The sequence below is a fragment of the Camelus dromedarius genome, chromosome 3 (assembly GCF_036321535.1).
Source record: "Camelus dromedarius isolate mCamDro1 chromosome 3, mCamDro1.pat, whole genome shotgun sequence".
Lineage (NCBI taxonomy): Eukaryota > Metazoa > Chordata > Mammalia > Artiodactyla > Camelidae > Camelus > Camelus dromedarius.
The window spans coordinates 31,912,752-31,940,273 of record NC_087438.1 but is presented as its reverse complement, the minus strand read 5'-3'; positions in this window follow the sequence as shown (position 1 = coordinate 31,940,273).

Sequence of the window (27,522 nt, the reverse complement as noted above, 5' to 3'; positions counted from 1 at the left end):
GAAAACAATTTTTATCTTAGCTCCTTTCATTTAAGGATTTTAAAATTAGGTATTATTTTATTATGTTTCTCCTCTTTTCAAAAGGAAAGCTAGAATACAAAATTGAATGATGTCCTCTAGTATTGTGGAAGTGGATTTTTACTTCAAATTGAAGTAATTAATTTTTTCTGTAACTTTTCATTGCTAATCTTTCCTTTTCTTTACTTTTATTATTATTACTTTTAAGGTTGGGATAGATAAATTCATACACTAATGTTGAATTGTAGAAAGAAATTTAAATAGAAATTTAGGTAATTATTTGTATAACCCAAATCAATGTGCACTACTCTGTTAGAAGCAACTAATCAAGACCAACAAACATTTCTATTTGGTTTTACCCTGAATTGAGGAGAAAATAACACCTCTTTTCCATTTCACTTAGGAATCTATTGTTTCCAATTAGAAACTTCATTGAACACACTGAAGTTTATATAAATGTAACTTTAAAAATCTTTATCTTTTTCCAACACTAAGGAAAGGGAACGCTCTCTTACTAAGGAGAATTCTGAATCTGTTCAATTCCCAGGCTGTTTGGGGGCAGAAGTAGCATTATAGATGAGAGATAAACAGAGAAGCACCTAAAATGCTGGACTGATTTGCTTTGGAAAAGACATCGAACTGTAAGTGGACGAGAAGAGGGTAGATTTGTAGCCCATTTGCATTCTTTTCATATACTCTTGGATCCTTTTTATTATTTTTGTGCTCCCATCTCCCACCGTGTCTTCACACCAGACCCTGGGGCTCTATGGAGGATTACCCTCAGACTGATTTTGCTTATGCACTTGGAGGACAGAAGTGCCTGGGATTAACACCCCCTCCCCACCTTAGCCTTTAACCAACAACAGTGCAGCCTATAAATACTCCAACTTTCTTGCCCTAGACTGACACTACACGCAGAGCTCTCTGTGGGATTGAACCAAATTGCCTCTCCATGAAACTGTAACTGAGATTGCTCCCTTCCTTGGACTCCTTCCCTTCCCAGAATGATTTCCACACTCCCATGTTGAGAATCTTTTCTAATAAGTTATTTTCATGTGAATCTTTAACTCAGAATCTCTTTCTGAAGACTCTGACCTAGTGGGAAGCGACAGATCACAAAGACAAATTTTGCAATAGGCTGAGCTAGGGAATGGAGGAATTTGGAATGAAGAGAAACTAGAGAAGGTGAAGGTGCTTCTGGGAGTGAAAGAGCTCTATTTGTAGAGGAAAAGATTTGACGAATTTTATTGTATCTTATGAATGGAATCCTACTGTCTTAGATTGAGTTTCCTGGAGACAGACTCTGAGATGGACTCTTGCGTGTAGAGTTATTGGGGAGTGCTCTTGGGTAGTACACCTGTATTGTTTTTGCTTTTCCTGAACTGATATTTCTTTTGAGTGCAGTACTATAATGAAGGGAGCTGCTGTGTAATCTAGCTTTTTGTGGTTTAATAAAAAATCCTGTCTTTGTATATATCAAAGATAAACAAAAGTGAGTTTCAAATAAATATTTTTTCCCAATCAACAGAAGCTGAAAAAATGCAACAAAAACAGATATTGCAAGAATATTTTTATGCACATGTACATATTAACAACAATGTTGGACTATATATAATTATTGCCTATAAATCTTGAGTAATAGAAAATAATAGATTAATTCTGAAGAAGAGATGTATCTTAGTCGAGCTATAAACTTAAGAAAATGTATACAACTTATTCAGGCTTGTTCTGGTAGTTGAGTCCTATAAGAATGTGCATTTAGCAAACTGCAGAGAAAACTGTTACAATGCAGTATAATGCTACCCTCAGCAGCAGTTGATTGTTTTAAGTTAAACACTGGTCTTAAACTGAGTCAAACACAATGGCCTCTCTTTTAGCCACATTTAATTGGTCCATGATTAAGCATCTGGTCCAAATTTGACTAGTGTGACTTTTCTGCAAAGTATTTGGACTTGGGATTTGTAGTGTAAGATGTCTCAATGTGTGGCTGATGTAAAAACAAAACACCTTTGAGCTGTGTGACTTTGTTTTCTACCCTGAGGAAGATGGAAAATAATCTAATCTGAAGGAGTGAACAGTGTGAAACACACATGAAGAAGGAAGCAGAACCTTTCCTCAGAAGAAAATAGAACCTCTCTGGGACTCGGTTCCCTGGTTCCATTTATTCCCAAGGCCAAGATGTAAACCTGCGTTTGAGACGGCCTAAGTGTTGGGCTCATCCTTAGAGGCGGGAAGTGACTTTATTTAAAGTCTTTGTACATTTGGGAAAGATATATATCTGAAATGACCTCAATCAGTGCTAGATTTAAATCAATATAAGATAGGTTTTAAAAAGGCAGTGAAGAAATTGAACATAGATTTAATAATTATCCAGGGGGCTAGGATCTTATAACTGCAGAGTCAAATGCCATTTTTATGAATTTTTCAAAAAGACTACATAAAAGGCAATGCACTTATTATCTACTTGTAAAATCCAAAAGAAGATAAGCGTGAATTAGTATGAATTAAAGGATCTGTGAGTTTTCTGTATACAAAATAAATATTCAAAAGCAACTGTTTTGTGATAAACAGTTAAAAAATGAAATTTAATGAAAATCAGATATTATTTTAAATGTATGACTAGATGAACACAATAAAATAAAATTTTCTGAACATTGAAAACACTGAAATAAACATACCATATAAATGTATTGAAAGTATCAATATCAAAAATATGAAAATTTCTTCTATACAGCTCTAAGATTCAGTGAAAATAGTTTGTTTTATTTTTGGCAAGACAGTGATGTGGAAAGAGCAGAAGAAAGAACTGCATACAATTATTTAATTAAATTGAAAGTGGGCAAGTATTTTGAAATTTGAAGTTAAATATTTATATGTAAATATATTAAAATAGATGTTTACCAATTTCATCTATACTCTAAATATTTACACATTAAAATTGAACAAAAATTAATTTTGGGGAAATAGGAAATCACTTTGTATTTGTAACTGCTTTATATTTGGTCATATGCTGGTGAAGTAAGTTTTTTTTTAAGAGCAGTGTAGTTCCAATTTACTTTTTCTGGCTAGGTATTTTAGGGGTTAAAATTCTCTGATTAAATACCTTAGCTAGAATGTGGGTTGTGTTTCCCTCCTCCTGACTTGATTTTCTCTGTCCTTCCCAGACCTCTGTGTTTTCTCTCTGCCAAGACCTCCTCCCACCTGTCAGATCCACTACATGTGATGATTAGCTAGTCCCTGGCTTTTCTGTAGTGGGTGAGGTCTCTCCTATGAGGGTGTCACAAACCTTCTCCTTTTACCAACTCCTTTGGCATATCATCCATTTTTAGCTTCTTTACTAATGTTTAACCACTCCTTTTCCTTTCTCTCCTTAAAGATCTTTTTCCTGATATTTTATTTTTACCTTTGGGTTGCATAATGAATCTTATTCCCTGCCCTTTGGTTCTAAAACTGGGTATCAAAATCTAACATGAGTTATACCAGGCTGAGGGACTTGGCTTCCCTCCCTGCTTTCTGTGTCTACCTTATTGGAGGAAGAGGTTTTCTCATAAGCAAATCTGAAATTTATAAACAATCAAACAAAAGACTCATTCAATCCTTCATCACCTAGTTTCTCTCAAAATTTTACAAATTGTAGCTACTTAAATTTGCTTAAGTAACATGTTTGTATGTTTTGTTGGTTTATTTTATTATTTTTTACACTTTCTCTAATTCATTCCCAATATTAATTCCAATGCTATCCTCCCATTATTTTGTAAACTTCTTAAGACAAGGGATGATTTCTTTTCTTAATTTTGTTTATTTACTGAAATTGAAAATGGAGTATGAAGAGTATTTCAAGTTAAATAAAAGTTAACTGTTTTGAGAAAGTAAATATCGCTAGTTTCAAATTATTAATTTCAGTGGAGAAGAAATTTTATCTCAATGGAGAAGCAATAAGTCTCAAACAATGCAGAGTACCTGCATATACATTTTTCTTTGAGTTCTTAACACTAGAAATTCATGACATATTTAATAGTAATAATAATAATAGCAATAGTAGATGTAATTAGTTATTCTAGGTATTTAAATACATCATGCTTTTCTTACAATGATTTTATGAGGAAAGATTTATTCATATAAGAGAAAGCTGAAGCACAGACGAGCTGAATAAGTTGACCAAAGTCATTTAACTATTAAGTGGTTAAATAGTGAATTGAATCTTGGCATATTTGATGTCAAAACCTATCTCTTAAGTAAATTAAAAAATCTGTGCAGATTTGCTCCAGCATGATTTGAGAAATTGTTCACCTTCTCTGTTCTATTTCTCTGCTTAGAAATCTTTCTTAAGGTTTCTGTATAGGTCAGCACTGCATTTTACACTGAGTAAATACCAGCCCAAACCGTTCTCCCTAAACATGAAGGTTCAAGTTTAGTTTTCAGCGTATAATAGATGCTCATTAAATGATAACTTATTTTTATTAATCCCAGGGGAATAGCAATTGTTCACTTTAAATGTTCCTAATTAGGGTGTAGATGTTGTGGTATAGGTGATTAATATGATTACATGTAGTGAATGTCTAAGTTAGAAAATATTGTGATCAATTATGTTAGCATAAATTTTATTTCCAAATTTCTACATACTAGGAAATAAATTTTGCAATTTTTGTTTTTAAATGTACTGTCATAAGCTTTTTTGGAAACTATACAAGTCCTCTCTCATATCTAGATTTTCTGTTAATTTGTAGTTTTTTGATATGGTTTCTATAAAGATAATTTTGCTTTATTTTTCTTGATTTATTTCTCAAAAATACTGCTTTTATTTTTTTATCTTAATCTTGTTTTATTGGTCAGTCTTCTATTTTCTTATGTTGTTTGTATTTTTTTTCTATTTTTCTTGACTTCACCATATTTTTTAAAGAAAACATTTAAACATTAATGAAAACACTGATAAATTTTATTACACTAAATCTAGAATTATATTCATCAAAAGGCATCATGAAATGGATGTTTTCATCTTGGATGAAAACAAGCAGAAACCTGGGAGAAGATATTTGCAACACATAAAATTGACAAGAATTATTAACAGTTTGCCAGTTTTAAATTTCAACGAGTGAGATGATTGTTGCTATATATCTGATAACTACTTGGTAACAAACTAAAATGTGTTGTAGTAATTGTAGAAGATGTATTTTTAAGTTAAACAAGAGACACATGCATTGAAACATAGAATGAAAGTGGTAACCAATGATACAGATTTCACTGAAGATACAGATTTAAATCTAACAAATAAAGATGGATGAAGTTGTCTTGGAATATTTAACCATGAAATATGGGCAGTAGGGTTGCTCACTGCTATTGGTTTGGTCATTATTTATTATGGAGTAGCATTAATGTCAAAAACCTTGGTTATAATTTAATCTTTCCATTTTAAGTCACCTTGCAGAATATTTGGTCCTATTGAAAATGTTCATAAGACATTTGTTCCACTCCAAAATATCCTTGAAATTTGGTCCTATCCAAAATGATTATGAGCATATTTGGTCCATGCCAAATGGTTTTGGATAGGACCAAATAGCAAGGACCTTTTGACATGGACCAAATATGTCCATAGATATTTTAGACAGAACCAAATATGACCAAATTTCAAGGACATTGTGTTGTGGACCAAATGTCTAATGGACATTATTTTGTACAGGACCAAATGTTCTTGTAAATATTAAGGACCTTTTGGCATGCACCAAAAATATCTTATGGACTAAATGTCTTATGGATATTTTGAACAGCCCAAATATCTGCTAACCATGTCTTTATAAGTCACTACAGTATGGTATTTGTTTCTCTGGGGATCATCATCTCAGTAACTCAATGTACTCTTTTCATATGTAGTTAATTTTTATTTTTAAATTTTATGATCTGGAGCTACATATTGAAAGAAAGAGCACAACATTTTTCTGAGAAGAAGCTCACACTGACCAAAGATGGGTCTCTTTTTCAGAGATTCCAATTATCTGTATGTTGGATATTCTTTGTCTATTTGATATTTCATTGTTTTCCTTGAGTTATTTCTTTTGTTTTTAATCTTTTGTTTTTTAAGGCATAATGTGTTATTTTTAGAGTCTTGTATTCCTTCAAGTTTAGTCTTCATTATGAAATAATTATTTTTCTTTTATTTCTTTTGCTTTTCTGAGTTCTGTGATGTTATTTTTTAGTGTTTCTATTTCTATTTTTTATTTTTTCATGTCTTGAATTATATGATTAGTGTATTTTAGTTTGCTTTAAAATAGGATATTATTGTTTAATCTCTTCTATAAGATGTCTAGCTGACATTTTAGAGATATTATTCTGCTCCTTTTTCTATTTTTTCTTTGTTTTGGATTTGACCTCAATCGTTCCCTCTTGTTCCCGTTTAATGGGAAATTAGTTTTCCTTAAATTTTTGAAGATGTGTTTCAAAGTAGCTTTTATAAGTTCACAACTCCTGCTTCTGTGATTTTTCTGTTGTGTTAAAATTAGAATGTTTACTCTGAGCTCTTCTGCCTCTGTCAGCCTGCCTCCACTTTTATCTGGTTTTTCTTTTTCCTTCATTTCTGTTGCACCCTATCTACTCAATTTTGATTCTACTCAGAGTTGTTACCCCTTGGTGTGAGGCTGTATGCAAGAAGGAAATCTTGCCAGGTCAGTTTAGCAGGTTTATAGGGGATGGACTGCACTTACCACCATATTCCTGCTGTAGACCGCTAGAACTCACCTGCTGTTGGGATGGGCAAAATCTCTTCCAATGTCAGCTGCTATTCTCCCATTTTCTGGCCTTTCTAGTGAATACCTGTTGACTGTTTTGGGATTTGGAGAGATTCAGGGACTATGACACGATTACCATTATCTCCCCAGAATCTCCTTGACTTACATTTAAACTACAATTCAATGACTATTTATTTGTATTTTTCCTACTTTGTAGACTTCAAGAGATTTATCATATATTTATTGACTTTTTTTCAATGCCCCTGTACTTAAATTTTGTCTTTTGGAGCTACTATCATCTCTCAAGCATGTCCTAGTGAGACACTACCATTCTACCTGTCCTCTAAGCCCTGACTGAATTTTAAGATGGATGTAGTTTTATTCCATTTGAGACTTTAGTTATATAACATTTGATATTTTTATAGCATTTATGTAGTAGCTGGACCTCTTAACTCAGAAAAGCGTGATTCAGTATCTTTCAATAACTGCATGAAATTTCTATTTTTAAAACTATATTTAATTTCTACAATTTTGATAGCAGACAACTGACCTTAATTCAAGACTTCCCCTTTTACCCAAGTTTGTTTATTAGTCCTTAAGAGATAGTCTTAAGGCATTAGATGTTATCTGGACCTTGGAGACATCATCAATCAATAATGTAATCCATTGAAGTGTCTTCATTCCCATATGGTCTTGTCTCAATAGGGTATGCAAGATCAGTGCTCTCTCTCTTTCAGTTTCCTTCTTGACAATCCTAGAAACTTCACAGTGAATCAAGCTTATGATTTCACTGACAATTGTTTGGCCACTTATTTCTCATTGGTGAAACGTAGCTGAAAGACTGGGAAGGTGGTGCTTTTTTTCTTTTCTCTTTGGCTGGAGATGTCCCACCATTCCAAACAAATATGGATTTGATTAATAGGGAATAAGGGAATATTTACTAGCAATTTATAGTTCTGTTATCTCATTTATTATATGAGAAAACTGTATCATAGAAAATTTAAGTAACTTCTCAGACATTCCCAACTCCCAGAAAGAGTAAAGCTGGAAATTATTTCTAATGTCCAAACAGTTGGTTCTCATTTCGATACCAGTATAAATAGGCAGAATTTAATTTTGATGACTTTTTCTCCTTCCTCTTTACAGTTTTCTTACCTGTCTAGAACCCAATTGCTTTAAGGCTACCTTTCCTGTTCAAGTTAGAAATAATTTTATTAAAAAATTATATTTTTAGTACTTAAAGTTTTAAAATGATTTCATATATTCTAGTTTGTCTCTTATGTAGATCTATGCATTAGGAGGGTAAAAGAGGTGCTATTCCCATCATTTAGGTTAAGAAATCGGGATTACATTTATAAGTGATTTGTCCAGCATTATGCAACTAGGTACTGGTGGATACAGGACTCAAATTCATACCTTCTGATTCCTATTCTTATTACTAGTATGATATGCTACATGGTCTTGAGACAGTCTTTTCTCTTATGGCAGTTGTACTCAAATTTTATAGTGAAGAGCTCTTTATATTGTCAGAAATTACGCATGCTCTGTTTGATAGTAGTTGTATTTTTGATTGTTAATATTTGAAATTGAATAATTAAAAACTACCATATATTCTACAATATAAATATTTAAAGATATTTTCCAGGTCAAATCTCTATTCACTGAATAAAAATTAATAAATAATGTTTAATAATTTTATAGTTTTTGTGTGACAGAGACTGCTCTTTATCTTTATTATTTATTAACTCTGCAAAAATTCATTTCAGAGGATCAAATGTCTAAAATTGCATCCCAGGTAATGTGGGAGTTGGAATTCAAATTTATCTGATTGCAAAGCCTTTTAGCCTCATGTGCTCAAGTGTGTGTGTATATACCGTACTTATTGGGTATACATAAAGTATATATAAAGTGTTTAGTTCATAAATTTTGCAGCTCCCTACTCTATATTGACAGCATCTCTAGTAGGTCAAAAATTGAGTCTAAAGAGTTAGTGGCTTAAGCCTTAGTATTACCATTTTATTTTCAGGATGTGATGCTTAACTCAAAATAATGGAAGATTTACATGCCTTCCCTGAAATGATGCTTACAATAAAAGTGTGCACTTTATGTATCAAAATGAATATTTTTAGCTTAGGCAGATCTTTTTCAACAAGCTTCTAAGGTCCTTAATAAAAGACAACTGATTTCATTTTTACTAGTTTTGCCTTTAAAAAGAATGTTTCAAAGGATCTATTGGAAACCTAAGGGCCCAACCAAACAACTCCAAAGAAGAACCTGGGTCTATAACGGCAAACCAAGGGACTGAGATGAATAGACCATGACTTGCATTATTAAGTTAGAGTAATGTACTTTCCAAGATCTGTTGTGTTTAATCTCAAGATTAACACATGTGGTGTGAGTTAGATAATGTGCTTCAGTTCCAAAGACACATAGGAAAATCAATGACATTACTTTAAAGTTACACCTCATTTCCCCAAGCAGCTACTCAGTAGTTGCAGTTGTTAATTACGTTACAGTTAGAGGAAAATGTGTCTTTGTGAAATGTATTTTCATTCCCTCAAATGTTTTTCTGTTTTCTGAATTTATTGGGGAGACTACTTACAGTAGCTATCCTTTGTGAACTCATGTGTAAATAATTAATTCAAAAAAGCCCTATCAATATACCTGTATAAGTTCAGAACCTGAGAATGGAATGAGATTAGGTGAACAATAACATTGTTATTCAAGGGAGTAGAGCTCATATCAGTTAGCATGGACATTATTATTATAAAATTTGAACCTCTGGACACTTAAATTTGAGCACAGTTTAACCATGAGGCATGCAAGCTGAAAAGATTATCAAGTGAACAGATGATTATAAGTAGACACACAGAGAAATTAACTTGTTAAATTATACATGGATACATGTCTGCTTAGTCACCAGTATCATATCAATACCAATTCACTTCTTGATTGAAAATGTTACCAGTGTGTAAGGCCAAGACAATGAAACCATTAATGGACCAATCGATGCTAATGATATTGTAGACCTGAATTTTGTGTTTATAAACTATATCAAGCTCTAAATAATCAGAAAGTTGAACTAAATGCAACTTTAGCAGAAGACTGTAAGGAAGTGAAGCTAATAAAACTTTTTTTAAAACCTGAGCTAACTTGTCCAGAAAGATCTCAGGAATATCTTCTCATGGAACATATGTGTTAATAGGGAAAGAAGATGAAATACTGTAGGCCTACATATATTGCTTGTGTGTTTAAAATAATTGTCACTCTAGTCTTTAGTTTCACAGGACCTGTGATGTGTAGTACTTTCAAAATATTTTATTTTCCTGGCTACAGAAGTCATGTACTCAGGCATTACTTTGAAAAGCACCTATATCTAATGCAAAACAGTCTATTAAAAATGTGTATGAGTAGCCAAAATCATGTTAAATGAATAGCATGTTTCAAGCAGACTTCTTTGGAATGGGTAGTCAACCTGCAGAGCATGAACTAGCAGAAGATTGTTTATAGCTTGAGGGTAAACATTGTGGCACTGTCCTTAAGATGGTCAATGCTTAGGTATACTTGCCTCACCTTCTAACCACTGTCCATACTTCCTTCTCAAACCACATCAGAAAAAAGTTTGCTTTATTGGAAATTATTCTTATAGGAAATGACCTGACAGTTGTCTAATTTTCTAGAGACTGTTTTCTCCTTCCATATTGAACTGTCATCATAAAAAATTACCCTCTTTTGTTAGTTCTATCTCTTTCTAGCTCACTTATTAAATAAAATCCTGTAATAATTTGCTGCTCCAGGATTTTCTTTTGGAAATTAACAATCCTATAAGATAACTGTAGAAGAAAAAAATCTTATTCCTTTAATATAACATGTATATTTTCACTGTTTAATTCTAAAGGAAATTATTGTTATAGTCAGAAATATTGCATAATAATGATATTGGTAACACTGTTTACAGAATTGAAGAAGTTCAGGAAAATTTTCAGTGTTTGAAGACAATATACTTACGTAAAAAAATAATGATCTTAGAGTAACAAATATTGATGATCCAAGAATTTGACCATTTTCATATTTCAGTGGTCCTCAACTAGGGGTGATTTTGTCCTCCTTCCCTGGGGGATTTTTGGGGACATCTGGAGAAATTTTGGTTGTGAGATTTGAGGGAGTGCTGCTGGCATTTAGAGGCAGAGGGCAGGAATGCAGTTAAACATCTTATAATGTACAGGACAGGCTCTTACCTGACCTAAAGAACTATCAAGCTCAAAGTGTCAATAGTGTAAAAGCTGAGAAACCCTGCCATCTGATTTGTTTTTGGTATTGCAACAATGTGGTCTGTAAGTTACAATATTTAAAATGTTGTATTTCTGAGGTTCTGGAAAGAGATCCCTTCTCTAAAAATGACTGTTAGCTTCAGAGAAAATAATCCACAAATTAACTTTTGATAATAGTTTTCTTGTTCATATGTGGTTAGTAATTATATGAAGGAAAGAAAGAAAAACCAGAATGTTATGTATAAATGTAAACACAAGGATTGACAAAAACTAGTTTCTCATTTAATATACAAGGTAATAGAGATACATAGAGTTTACTTGACCTACTAGGAGTCACATATTTGGTGGCAGGGCTGGGCATCATAGTCTATTACCCTACAGACTAAACTGAGATTAACGATTTTATCCATAATTTATATTATAAATTAATTTAACAGTATGTTCTATTGAAATAAATATGATACCAAATAATTAGTTAAGAAAGGGAAGTAGAATTGGTTTAAAACTGCTTAAATTATTTCTAACGTGTATAGATGTTGATTTATATTAAAAGATGCATTTTGAATAAGACTTCAGTTCAAAAAAAAAAAAAAAACCCAGTAAATATTTGTTCCCTAAAAAGGATCTGTACCTGAAATGTTAAATATGGTAAGAGTTGAAATGCTGTTTCTATTTTAGAAAAAGCAATTATGGAAACTCATAGACATTCTCACTCTTTTGATACCAGCATATAATTATTTTGAGTTTGATTATCTTTGGTGTGAAATGAAAAAGTCCTTCCTCTCCTGATGTTCTGATTTTTCTCATTTTATTAGTTATTAGCACCTGTCCTGGAGAGAGAGAAAGAGCAAGGAAAAGAGATGAAATTTTAGGCAGTCAATGTTTTTACTTGTTAATAATAAGAGAAAAGGAGAGAAAGGTAGAAATAAGATTTTATTATCCTCCATGTATCTGAGTGTGACTCACTGCAAAAGACAGAGAAAACAGGGAAGAATTCTTCACAAATCCTTTACTAAGGATAATATTCAGTTGTTAAATATATTGGCCCATTATCTCTTTAGCTCATTGGTCATAAATAAAAACATACATTTACTGTGTTTTACAAATTAAAATTGACTTCTGCTTTTCATCATTTATTGTCACAATATCCCTGAAAGTTGATCAAACAGGTGTTAATACCTCTTTTTGTACATATGAAGAAACTGAAGTTCAAAGAGGTTATTTTTTTCAAGTTTACATGCCTAGAAAATCATCAAACTGAGAATGAGACTAGATCTTATGACTCCTCAACTAAGCTGGGACTCTTTTTAATGTTCCGATTAATCCATTTATTTAAAACAGGGTTTTAGGTGACAAAGGACTTAATTTATTTCTGGGTTTTATGGAGCAAATTTTTGTAAAGAATTATTCTTGTAACTACAATAAAGGTATTCATATGTGCCTAACTTCATGAATCCTTAGAGATCAAAAGGATATTTTTTGAAAGTTCAGAACTTTTTGTTTTGGCTTGTTGGTATGTGTTTAATGTTTTATTTTTCAAGTAGTCTGTGGTGAAGATTGCATATGGGACCCTCCATGGATAATTCAGCCACTTGCATTCAAACATTTCTCCAAATTGTGAGTTCTTGGAGAACAGAGTGTCTAAACAATATTGTATTTGCTGAAGCATTTAGCAAAATGTGTGGCATACAATAGACTTGCAGTATATGTAAGAAGCAAATAAATTAAAGAATAAATGAGTATATTGCTTTGGAATCTTGACAAAGTAAAAATAGTTATATACTGTGGGTAGCATATAGGAGGACTGAAGTTCTGAGTGAGGAGGAATCATTGTCTTGAGCTATCTTTAGGACTTGTTTGATTATTGTCCTGGGAATGAATATAAATGTGAATATATTGCAAGTGAATGTAAGCTGTGTTTTAAAATGAGAGTCTGATACTCCTCTTTACAACAGTGCTCAAAGTCAAAATGCACTTGAGATCTAGATAAGCAGGTCAATAAAACGTTGAAAAAATGTAATCAATCTGATTTGGAGCAATCACTTTTTCTTGTGCTGCATTTCTCCATAAAAATCTAGGTAAATTCAGAGAAGCAAAATGGGCTCCCCAAACTCACTTTTTATTAAAAGTTGGACTCAATTCATGAAAATACATGAATGAATTCATGGCATATATTCATGGCAACTAAGAATATTAGTATAAGTCACCTTGAGGCTAAGAGGAACTTGAGTTGTTTCTCAAACTTTAAGGATAGCAGCTGGAGGTTGAGTAACCTCAGATAATGACCCTCGGATGAAGGGTTTTTTGGTTAGTGTTTCAGGGAACAGAGCTGGACAGCAGAGGAAGATTAGTCTTGGTCTTGAGGGCAAACCCAAACTAAAATCCAGTCTTAGCAAAATAAGAGAGATAACAGGGACAACAGCTCATTTTCTCCAAGTGAGCGTTCTTCATCAGGAGAAAATGGGCTTGTTTTTCATAAGAATGTTTGAAAAGCAAACCTTTTTTCTCTACAATAATTTTTTGCAAAGAATAGTAATTCTAAAAAAGGTCAACGTTCCAATTAGTGCAAATAATAAGTCTTACTCACTAAACCATTAAAATGCAATAACCAACAAATAAGCTGAAAGTTTTGGTTTTTGTTATTATTATCATACACGTGTTCTGATTTTTGACTAAATAGCTATGCTAGCTCTTCTCTAAGTCACAAAGGCACTTTCTTCCCCTTCTTTCTACTTGGAGTACAAATCTGTCTTTTAGGTCTGTGAATTCTGTCAGGGTCTTATTCATCTTTGTATTTCTCACCCTGCTTCACAAAGCCTCAACAGAAGAGATATCCAATATATATATATTGAGTAAAGGAGTGACTGAAAAGATCAGAGTGCACAAGACAGGCCTAGGCCTAGGGAAATGGTTAAAGAGTGTTCAAGATCATGTTTGAATATGATTTATAATGAACTCTGCCACCATGAATATTCATGTATATTTCTGGTTCACATGTGAATGAGTGTATTTAGGATACATAATTAGGAATGCAATTTGTGAACTGTGGGGCATCTACATCTCCAGATTTACAGAATAATTCTGAATTGTTTCCTGAAGCAGGTATACCAGTTTACAGTTCTATGAATGTTGGATAAAACTTCCCAGTACTCCACATCCTTGTCACCATTAGATCTTCAACGACTTGTCTTTTGCAAATGATATTTCTGGACTCACTATTCTATTATTTTCTCTTCTGCAATCCTTAGCCATCTCTCTTAGTTGCTGTAGCTTTACAGTAAGTCTTGATATATGGTACGGCAATTTCACCTGCCTGGTTTTTTTTCCAAGGCATCTTGATTATACTTGCCTTTTTTCTCTTTTACAAACAATTAAGAATCAGCTTATAAAGTTCCCCAAATATTCATTTTGGATTTCTTTTTTGGTAATTATTTTGAATTTAAAATTCAACTAAGGGAGAATTGATATCTTTTAATACTTTAACTTTCCATCTATTGACATGATGTATCTGTTCATACAAGGTAATATTTTCTCTGATTTCTTTCCCCCAAACTAGATTTTAAGAAGCCGTGTATCAAAGTCTGCATACAGGCAAAGACCATTCTTTTACTGCTTCACTTCCCCAAATTCTTTTTATGCTTTTGCTATGAATGATGGACCCAGCTGTCATTATCACAAACATGATGATCAACTAATATTTGAATGGATATCAATGCCATATTATCCATGGAACAGAAAATAGTTTGTCCTTGAAAAGAAGTTATTAATCACAGCAGTAATGGAGAGGAGGTAGTCAGGTAGGAAAAGAAAGAACAGATCTAAGGCCTCAGAAGGAATCACGGTTTTCTGCTTGTCCTCAGATGGCCCAGAGAAATAAGATCTAGAGAGCAAAGTATCTGAAGTAATGACAAATCTAGTTTAAGACAGAGCAACTTAGTTGTGAAAAGGTGGAAACTTGCTCTTTTGGAACTGAGTAGAATTATTTATTGTTACTTTGAATGTGAAAAATGAGAATTTGGAGACAGCAGAATTATACAGGTGATTAGACTATATCAACTTTAAGACCCTTGTACACATTCTTAGATCCTTGGCTACCTGTCAGGGTATGCTTGTCTAGCAAGTACAGATATTAGCTTCCAGATGAACAGGTGGATATTATGTTGGTGACTATCAATGTGATTTCTTCTTACTTTTCACTTTCACAGCACTGGTTGTGTCTTACCAACTTTATACATTTTATTTAACTTTGAAATTTTATATTCACTTAAGAACACAAAAAAGTAAAATGTACCTGCTAAATTATTGCAGTGATTTCTTTTCAGTTTTTAAAGATTCAGAAGCTGAAACCTTTCTATTTATCTCTTTATCAAATCTCAGACAAGGATTATTGAACATTCTGCTCCCAATGAGTACCATTCAGGTCGTTCAAAAAGACCATTTCTACATTACCTGTCCTGGACCCTGAATATCATGATTTCCTTCTCAAGACTTTTATTTTTATGTGCATAAAATGTGACTGCAAAAAAAAAAAAAAAAAGGCAAAAACCCCCAACAACAATATGACGTCTTATATTGATCATGTGGCTAACCTGTGTTTTACTGATGACATCAGTGTGATATTTTACTACCTATTTCTCTCTTTGTTTCATCACCTAAAGTTTGACTTGATGGTTTTGTTTAAGGTCAGTCACATCATGCCAAACTTTCTATTATTAAAGTTCTAGAAAGCATAAATAGTCCATTATCTTTGATTTGAAATAGGAGTGTCACAGCAGAGAAAATAGTCTATTTTGGCTTCAGGAACATAATACAAAAAAAAGCACTAAAATATTGTTTCAAAGATAGGTGACATATCTATGATATATGTGTTTTCTCCAGTGTGTTTTCCAGTGGCATTAATGAATAGCAATGCCTATTACCTAGCAATGCTTAGTAACAATAGTAACAATGCTGGAAGTAGCATAAGTTTGCTTTCGCCCATATTATTTCCCCTTGGTGAAACTCAGCCAAGAAAGATATTCTTCTTTGTAACTAGTGACAAAAAGGGTAAAATGTTAAGCAAGAAAAAGAAAAGCCACCCATTATGCACTAATAGCTGTCTTCTTTCCCTAAACATGCAGTTATAAATAAACATTTGTGATCATACAGCATATGCTATTTGGTTTGCCTTCTGAGCATCGTTTTTAAAAGAATTAACCAATTCAGCAAAAATTCATCAGAGATATACCTTTAAAATAAGATAGTGATAGTTGTTTTGAGCAAATTGAGGAAGAATTGATTTCTTGATCTTTGTTTTATATATTGACAAATAGATGATCCAACATAGTTTGAGCAGAAGGGGACTGGACCTAATATTTGTTAAATATTGAATATATGTCAGGAATTATGCTAGGTAGTATTAAAACAGAGAAAGAAATATAATATTGTGTTAACGTGACAAAAATATGATCACTCTTACAGACAATTTGGAGAAGAAGCCCGAGGGACTGTAGAGTCTGAGAGGGAGGAAGCGTAATGAGAGGGGCATTGAAAGAGAGGCAGACAAGTGACTGTGGGGAGAAGAAAGTCTAGGGGAAAGAGTACAGATATGCACAAGGCAAGGATAAAGGTTCATCATGTTGTCTCCGAGAGACACAGAAACATCAGTTAAGCTGGAGCATGGAGTCATGTAGGAGAGCAATTGGAGATAGAGTAGAAAGATGTTTAGGGACAGGATCCAGGAAAAAAATCCTGTTATTCAGGCTCTGAAATTTGAGTGTAAGTCAGTCCGCCAAAAGAGAAGAATGATTGTGTGTTTACCTGTTTTTTCTATTGAAAGTTTCTGGTCTACACGAAGGAAAACTCATCAGTAACATTTGCTACTGGCCCTCTGGTGTTCCTTTCCAGCTTACTGGCTCTTTGGAAATCCCCCCAGGAATACTTTTTAGCCCTGGAGCACCTTGCTAAGCTTATTCCCAGCTTTTGGGAAACTTCTTTGATTGACCAGATTGACCTATCTAGCTAACATTCTTTCTAAAGAATATATTCCTTAATTTTTATCCTTTCTGCCTGGTTAGAATACTCACAGATTATGCATCTGGAGACCATCGATACACCTTCTGTGAAAAAAACATTTGCTAGAGAAAAGAGGAGTGAAGAGAAAGTTCTAGGATATTATCTAGATACAAAGCTTTTTCTATACTTAGAATTATTTTCTTATCTTTGTATTTCTTTAACAGTAGTTTTGCAAATTAAATACATTTACTTGTCTTAGTTCATTGTTAGATCATATCATACACACTTTGCTTCTGTTTCTTTAGGGTAATTCCGATTTTATTAGCTTGCTATTACCTCCTGAGGATTTAAATTAGTAGGGATTTGATGCAAGTGTATTGAAGTCATTAATTGAAATGTTTCTCATCTTATCTCTTATTCAATGATTATGACCTATCCTGGAGTATCCCCTCTGTCAGCTATGACAAATATTATTTATAAATGCAAAAGCTTAATAAGAAGGCCTTACAGGAAATTACTAGTACGCCAAATTATAATTTTTCAGGGGATTTTATTAATTGCAGCTCTTTCAGTCACAGATTCTCATTCACATAAATATAGACATGAACATGGCCATGAAGGTACATTCTAGTTGTTATTTTGGACCATAGCAACTCTCCTGAGTTATAGCCAAATGAGTATGTTGCAAGAAATAAGTGAGCAAAAAGATATCGAAGGAGAAAGGCAGGAAGAGAAGAGAGGAGGGATGAATAGAATGTTAACCAGGGAAAACAGCAAGGAGCAGAAGAGACGGGGTGGAGGAGAGTAATAAAGGCAGTGAAGGTGTGTGGATGTGGGTGGAGAGGATGGGCATGGCAAGTCTGGGTATAAGTAAATCATAGATTCCAAAATAATTGCTTTCTTTTGCATCGTGCTCTCCTTGTGGGACATGCCGATATTCATGCTTTGTTTCTTCCTGCATTTTTCTAAATTTTGTTGCTAGAGTCACTTACCGTCCACCTATGTAGCATGAACCTAATTTGTATTCTAAGACTCTTATTCTGGCTTTATGAAAACACCTCAGTTGATTACTTTTTAAAAATAATGGCTGGGAATTTGAGTATCAGTCTGCTGTTTGGTTTTTAACAGAACAGTGTAAAGACATCTTACACATGATTGGCATATTTGATACTTATGGTTTAAAGATAATCTGCAGTCAAATCTCGCTTCCAAATTAAAAAAAAACTTACAGGCTATAAAAACTAAATTATTGTTTTATGATGTACGTTTTAATAGATTTTTGTAGTTTGATATGAAAGACTATAGAATCATAGGGCAGCCACTAGAATCATGGATTCATATAAGTGACCTAATTTATTGATAGATACTCCAGTGTATTGTTTAACAACTCAAATTCTGGAATCAAATTACTTGTGTACAAATCTGACATTTAATACTTTCTAGCCATGAGCTCTTCATGAATAATTTAACCTCTCTGATTTTCACTTTTCTCATGTGTTGAAAGGAATAATAATAGTGCCTACTCAAAGAGTTGAGATATTGGATACATGAGACTTAAGGTGAATTGAAGCTTGTTTTATCTTGGCAAATTTATGTATGTGGTTCTTTCTGCCTGTCCAATGTTCCCTCCAGCTCTTTTCATGGCTCTATCCCTTATTTCATTCAGGTCCCTTATCACTGATGACTCATTTTGAAAAAGTATCCATCCCCTTCCCTTGTACTCTCTTCTTTTTCCTATTTATTTTCCTTCTGTACCTGAATTATAATAACTTATATTTGTCTGCCTCTTCCATTTCAGAGAAATTTGTCTAACTTGTTTATCACTATGTCTTTGGCACATAGAAGGTGTTCCAACAAATATTATTAAATGACTAAATAAATTGATGTAATTTATATAAAACAGTCAGCAAGGGAAACTACCATTAATTTTAACCATTAAAGTTAAGTGCTAACTGATATATATGAATTCTTGCATTCTGTTTGTGTTAAAAAATATATATCAGGTAAATTTCAGTTTGACCTTGAGATTATAAAGTTACATGGTATTTTTTCATAAATGCTGGTCAGTATCATTCTTAAATTATATTTTAGATGTTTAATCAGCTTATCGGTATTTGAGGACATTAAGAAACAGACTGACTGACTTGTCTGAGGTTTTTGTAATTCTAGAATGTATTTTTTGTTAAAAATAAACAACTAAAAACTTGTCTTTTCACCTATGAAAATTTATATTCACCTACATACATGGAAATGATACAGAAATAGATTTCCAATTTTTGAAGACTGTGGTTAAAAATATGAATCAGAAAGAATGACTAGTTTTTCTTTTCTGTAAGTTGTTAAAATTCATTTTTGTGTTTAAAATTAAGAAGGCTAAAGATCTTGCTGCCTATTGTAAATTAAAATTAACTTCATTGAGTTTTTAAAATTTAATGGAGTAATGCACTATAGTGGGATGATTTGTTCATCCTAAGTGAATTTTCTAGATGACTAGAGCTCGTGCTTACTCTGTTAAGCATCCATACATGCACACACACAAACTCACACATACGAAATTGATTTCTTCACTTTCTTAAACAGAATATACTTAGCAGAATTGAATTCAGTAAGCACTAGTCTGAGTTAAACAAAGACACCACTGCATGTGTTGACAGACTGGCAAAAATCCCAAAAGCAAGCAATGGAAGTAACTAACACAATATTGTAAGTCAACTATACTTCAATAAAAGCAGAATGCAAATGGAAGTAGTGAGAGAGAACCGAGCATATTGTTAGAAGTTCTTTACCTTTTTTGGATATAGATCCCTTCTCCACTCTTAAAAGTTATTAAGGAGGCCAAAGTACTTTTATCTATTTAGGTTATATCAATTAATATTTAGTGTACTAGAAATTGAAATTGAGACATTAAAATTTTATTTATTAATTCATTTAAACATAATAAATGTATAGCACATCAACATAAATCCATTTTTTATGAAAATAACTGTATTTTCCAAAACAAACAAAAAATAGTGAGAAGAGTTATACTGATTTTACTTTCATACAATCAAAAAAATTATCTCGCTTAAGAAGGCAGCAGATTCTCATATCTACTTCTACATTCAATCTGTTACACTCGGTTGTTTTGGCTGACATGATAATGAATATTCAGACACACATAGGAAAGTAGTTGGAAAAGGGTATGACAGCATTTCCAGAACATTTGAGATATTTTATTTGTATACTATTACCAACTCAATAAGTAGTAGTTTCTTACAGGATAGTTGAGATGTGGACTCTGAAGTCTTATCAGTGAACTTTTCTTACTTTAAAATGATTTGATCTATGTCATATTTTAAAAGACTCTCTTACCCATACTAGATTTTGTAATATCATGCATTGGTCATTTGGAAAGTGTTAGTTTACTGAGTTGTGCAGATCTTCCAAACGTTAATGTATTTTATTAAGCAATATCAAAAAATCAGATGTATTAATATCACCACTAATCTCCCTAGAAATTGAGAAGCTGCCAAATTCATGGTGGCAGTTGAAAGTTTCCCCAAATTCTAACTTTTACTCCAAAGGTCAAGTTTTACTATCGGAAAAAAATGTGTCAGTTGTTTTCTTTGCGAGGCTCACTTTGTTCATTTTGGGGAAGAAATACTATCAAGTATCCAAATGTAAATAACTGTAGTTTCTCTGTCATTATTTCTTTCAAAAAATGGTATTCGATGAAAAAAGAGGCTAGTTTAACTCAAAATTTAAACAATTGTGTATGTACAATTACTTGAGATATTCATCATACTTCATAACGGAATAAACGTGGTTTATGCATGCTTCCTGTTTTGTCACATAGAATAATAAAAAGACATTAAAAACTCATGTACTCAAAGGTTGATCTTTATCTATTTATTTATTTTTATTAACTGACAGTTAACATAAAATTATATTAGTTTCAGGTTTACAATATAGTGATTCCATATTTTTATCCATTATGACACAATCACCACAGTAAGACCAGTTACCATCTGTCACCATACAAAGTTATTACAATATTATTGACTATATCCCCTATGTTGTACGTTACATCCCTATGATTTATATGTTATATAAGTGGAAGTTTGTACCTCTTAATCCTCTTCACCTATTTTGTCCATCCTCCCACTCCCCTTCCTTCTGGCAACCACCAGTTTGTTCCCTGTATCTATGTCTGTTTCTGTTTTGTTTTGTTTGTTTGTTGTGTTTTTTAGGTTACACATATAAGTGAAGCCAAATAGTGTTTGCTTTTCTCTGTCTGGCCTATTTCACTTAGCATAATACACTCTGGGTCCATCTATGTTGCTATAAATGGCAAGATTTATTCTTCTTTATGTTTATGGCTGGGTAATATTCCACTGTGGTTGTATACATCACACCTTCTTTATTTATTCATCTATTGGTGAGCACTCAGGGTGCTTCCATATCTTGGCTATCGTAAATATGCTGCTATGAACATTGAGGTGCATGCATCTTTTTTAATTAGAATTCTCTCTGGGTATATGCCCAGGAGTAGGATTGCTGGATCATATGGTAACTCTGTTTTTAATCTTGTAAGTAATCTCCATACTGTTTTCCATAGTGGCTGCACCAAATTATATTCCCACCAACAGTGCAGGAGGGTTCCTTTTCTCTACATCCCCTCCAGGATTTATTGTTTGTACACTTTTTAATGATGGCCATTTTGACCGGTGTGAGGTGAAACTTCATTGTAGTTTGGAATTGGATTTCTTTGATAATTAGCGATATTAAGCAGATTTTCATGTGCCTACTGGTCATCTGTATGTCTTCTTTGGAGAAATGTCTATTTAGAACTTCTGCCCATTTTTTGATTGGGTTGTTTGTTTCTTTGTTATTGAGTTGTATGAGCTGTTTGTATATTCTGGAAATTAAGCCCTTGTTGGTTACATCATTTGCAAGTATTTTCTCCTAGTCTGTAGGTTGTCTTTTTGTTTTGTTTATAGTTTCCTTTGTTGTACAAAAGCTTATAAGTTTGGTTAGGTCCCATTTGTTTATTTTTGCTTTTATTTCTATTACCTTGGGAGACTGCCCTAAGAAAGCATTGCTACAATTTATGTCAGAGAATGTTTTGCCTATATTCTCTTCTAGGAGATTTATGGTGTCCTGTCTTTCTTTAGGCCATTTTGAGGTGCCTATATAATTTTCCTATATCAGATTCCCTCTCCCATTATTCTATATGGTAATTTATTGAATCAATTTGCTGTCTTAGTAATCAGTTACTCCTGCATTGGGGTCATATCTTGTCCTCAACAGGGGTCATATCTTGTCCTCAACAATCCTGGTGCTTAACATAGTATGATATAGAGAAAAGTAAATATAGATTCCAGAGGACCTGAGGTTGAACTTTGGCTTACATACTTTACTGGTTTTGGGGCTCAAGAAAAGTGTTTAGCTTTTATCACCCTTTATTTCCAAATAATTGGACTTTACAATTATCTCTCTTTTAAAAAAATTATAAAGAAAATTTATCCACCTAAACTGATAACTATTCAATGAACATAGAATTTGGATTTTTCTTCCCCTTTTCCAGTGGAAAGGTTCATCATTATTATGGCTATTTTTGTTGAATAACCCCTAACATCTGATTCAAACATTAATTTGTATATGCATACCTTATAAAATAAGCAATGTAAAATACTTTGCTTTTGTTTAAAAATGCAAACTGTTTTGCAAAGAATTTATTGTTTACTTAATGCATAATAAAAATTACTATGCGTTAAATGAACCACTCTATAATCAGAGAGTAGTATCACATATTACCTAAATTAGTGATATTTTGAGGAGGATGCCTGTTTCAAATGAAAACTTGGCTTCACCTACTGTTCTAATCTATGTGCTGAGTACAGCATCAATCACCATCTGTTTTTTCCCCATCATTCATTTAATTTGTCTCAACATTGTACGTAATTTTTTGTGGGTGGAGATTGGGTGGGGTAGTCATATATTCCGCCCAAGTTTCCTCTTTTAAAAATAGCCAAATGTTAGTAACTGATTTTTGTTTCATCTTTAATATTTAATTTCAGTATTTTTTGTATAAAGGTAAAAAGGAAAATGAAGAATAAAGAGATTAATTTCACTGTTCTAAAATAATGCAGAATACTAAACAAAGTCTAAAATTTACTCACTTTATAATTAATATGTAAGACTGATTTTCTTTTAAATAACTTTTTTTATGATTAAAATCAATACAAATTCATTATTGAAAAACTGAAAAAAGAGAGTACAAGGCAAAAATAAGCATGACTCCGAAGTGAAAATAAACTGACCCTCAAATAAAAAAAAGACCCCAAAGTAAAAATGAGGCTGATTTCTAAAGGTAACACTTATTTAAAACTTCAATTAACACATATATACAGTTATACATGTATTAAATGAAGGTTTAAATCTAGGTTAGTCTTTCCTCACTTTTTAATTTCTTTGGGTTTTGTCCCACTACCAGTTTTGTTATTTTTTATGTTTGGTTTATTCATGTTGTCTTTCTTTGATCGTATCTACTCTACTATAAACATTACCTTGTTTATGTAGAAAATAAACATAAAAAGTCAACAGTTGTAATCATTTTACTAGTTGACCAAGAAGATTTGAAATGAGTATTTGACTAGAAAATTACCTACTTGTGAAGAACTGGAGAGGATTTTTATCTTACCAAATTTAGGTATATTTGTATTTATAAAATAACAGCCTTTTGAAATGGAAGTTTATGCTTTGATTATGAGGGTGAACTTTGAGTTTGTACATACATCCAAAGTTAGAGTAAGCCCTCCGCATTTCATTGATGGCCCAAATATAAGACAGTGTAAATACAATGTGCCCTGTGCTCATCAATTAGAGTTATGTGAAGGATATGTCACCCTTAGGCCCCATATGAAGGAGGAGGCTTTTATTATTAAGTACGAATTTTTTTTCTAAAGTGCATTTAGCTAAAGCACACCTCAAGAACAGTATTATTTCTGGAGACATTATATACTTACTTGGTGATTTCCTTCAAATTCCTCTCTGCAAGAGTACATCATCCCTTCATTTTTTGTAATTGTTAGTCATCCACGAGGCTTCTCACAGTTGCTCAGGCAATAACACTGGCCTGATGACTGTCATTTTTGTATAGTGCTGTCAAAACATCTCATTGATTTTTCAAAATAACAAACTTTCACATTCATACTTCAGTGTGTTGAGTTGAAAAGGCTTTTCATAAGGACATGGTAAGGCTGAAAGTTAGCTAAGTAATTTAATGATGAAATTGAAAGTATGGGGTCATATTATTGTAATTTATTTTTACCACTTTACACTTGCTATAACTATTAATTTCTGAATTAGTTAAGAAATAAACAGGAAACAAGTGAACAGAATTTAGAATTGACTAGATAAAGATATAAAGGTTTGTTGTGTTTCACTTCCATCTTTTCACTTCCCGCCTCCTTAGACTTCTTCTTTCTAATAAACTATATATCTCACTTTTTGATGGAGATTGCTTCAGCTAGTTTTTATTCTAGGAAGGAAAACTAGTTAAAAAAAAATCTAAAATGCTAAGATATTAACTTGTAATAGCTGATAATATTTATATTATTTGCCTCTTTTACCCTTAGCAGTATTTTATATTCTCAGGCTATTAACCCATGTAATTCTAAAAAGTTTTGTGGTGATTGTTAATGAACTAAGAGCAAAGTGCTTTCCTCAATGCAGTGAAAAATCAAGTTTAAAATGGAAAGGAACATATGACAGATAAGCACAGTCAAAATTCTCATGGAAAGGGAAAGCTCATTTACAGTCTAGAGATAGAGAAGGAAGAAAGAGATTCATATTTTGAAAATCTCATAATAAAACACCATTGTTTGTTTTCTTTGATTGCATAGTATAACATAGATACCTCCAAGGCATTTGGTCATCTGAAGCCATCCTCTATGTTAACAAATAAGTTATATGGCTTTATCCTGTCTCATGTCCTACAAAATGTAATCCCATTGAGAGAGAGAAGCGGGAAGAGAGAGAGGGACAGAGACAGACACACACAGAGAGAAAAACTAATCCAAATACCATGTTACACAGAAGTTTCCTTGGAAATTTTGAAGATAGTTTTCCAAATGACATTAATATAATAAATAGATAAAATACTATCTGGATAATTATCTTAATTTATATATTTTAAGGAAAATAAGTACATGGTGGTGAAGGTAGAGGACAGTGTAAAATAGACTAAAAATACTTCGATAGTCCTACGTTCATGCACCTAAGCTGGACTAGTATAAATTTGCAGCACTAACGACAAAGACTATTCTCTACATCTGTAAGGGAAAATGGATTTATTTTAGCATTGTAATTTCAACTTCACTCTGCTTGAATATCATCAATATTTATTTAAAAATCCAGAAAAAAAAATAGAATATTACAAATATTTTCTGAGTGTTTTTTTTTTCCTTTGGACAGCTACAGCTTTTGAGAATGGATAGAATGAGGAAAAATGATATGTGCTGAAAACTTCTATTATCCAAGCCTCATTTAAATAAAATTTCTTAGTAACTAAGTGTAGTTATCAAAATTGAAAATCAAAGATATAAACTTATAAATTAAGCAAACTTTTAAAAGTAATATTAGCTCCATATGGAGTTACAGGAAAAAGTAGACTTATCCTGATATATTTTTCAAGTTTTGAAGTGATCATTGAAAAAACTATGTCATTTTTTTCTTCTTGACCTCATATATGATTCACTTTTAGAAGGTTAGAAATTTCTGACCAAGTTTTTTCTCAATGAGAAGGGTAGAAAAAATTTCACACAAAGACACATAAAGATTTAAGAAAATGTAATATTTGACTTTAAATTCTGACTAATAATGATAATTTTTAAGAAATTAAGGAATTTATATTGAGAGATCTGCCCTCAAAGCAGAACTTAAAAGAAATTGCCTAGAAGGAGTAAGTGTGGATTTCATATGACCTCTGAGAGATAGCCTTAGTAATCTTGACTTTATGTTTTTCTTTAAGATTCAGGCCACATAATCATAGGTTTGAGTAACACTTGCTATAGGATTTGTCTCCATGTTCTCATGCAATTTCCTTATCTAGAATTTTCTTTCCTTCTCTTAGATTCCAAGCAAATAACAACATACTCTAAGTCACCACAAGAATTTTCTTTTCTTTTTTTTCTAATAATTAGTAACATTATTATTTTATTTAATTTATTTTTTTCAAGGTATTATATATTATTTAATTATTTGTTTTTACATTTTTTATTGAGTTATAGTCATTTTACAATGTTCTGTCAAATTCCAGTGTAGAGCACAATTTTTCAGTTATACATGAACATACATATATTCATTGTCACATTGTTTTTTAAATTGTGAGCTACCACAAGGTCTTGTATATATTTCCCTGTGCTATACAGTATAATCTTGTTTATCTATTCTACATTTTGAAATCCCAGTCTGTCCCTTCCCACCCCCTGCCCCCTTGGCAACCACAAGTTTGTATTCTGTCTATGAGTCTGTTTCTGTTATTTATTTATTTATTTATTTATTTATTTATTTATTTATTTATTTATTTAATTTTTTTTTTTTTTTTTAGATTCCACATATGAGCAATCTCATATGGTATTCTTCTTTCTCTTTCTGGCTTACTTCACTTAGAATGACATTCTCCAGGAACATCCATGTTGCTGCATATGGCATTATGTTGTCGGGTTTTATGGCTGAATAGTATTCCATTGTATAAATATACCACATCTTCTTTATCCAGTCATCTGTTGGTGGACATTTAGGCTGTTTCCATGTCTTGGCTATTGTAAATAACCACAAGAATTCTCTGATCCTTAAAATCTGTGGTACATTCCAGCCTGCTGTTTCTGTGGCTGCCAGTTTTCTCTTCTGACTCACTTGTCTATCCATCTAATGAGGGCTCTGCTTCAGGCCTGTTTTGGATACTGGCTTTGCTCAGGTAGGAGATCAATTATCTAATCTGCCTCCCAAATGACCACCATTTTTCATTCAATTTATATTTTCTGACCTCTAATGATTACAGCTCTTATAGTAGCTTTAAAGAAGACTTATTCTTTCATTCAGATTTATCTATCTCTCTAAAAAGGAACTTAGAAGGTCAGAGGACACCAAAAGGATAACACGAAATAAATATCCTTATTTCATTTTGAGGAAAAGTTGGGAGATGATGTGTATGTGTGTGTGTGCACACGTGCGCATGTGTGCACATGCCTGTGTGCATAAGTTTACATACATACTTCAATGAGACTTCTACAGGTTAAATATTATTTCATTCAGAGTTAACATGAAAAAAAAAATAGGTCACAGAGAAGTAAAGTAACTTGTTTAAACTCACAAAACCAGTGTCTTACAAAAGAAGATTCAAACCCATAACTCTTTCATCCAAAAGCCCATGTTTTTTCCATGCCACCATGCTGTGTCTTGAACCAGTTATTTTTATCAACCTAACTGGCCAACCAATTTAAACAGTTGAACTTTATATCCCTATTCACATCGTT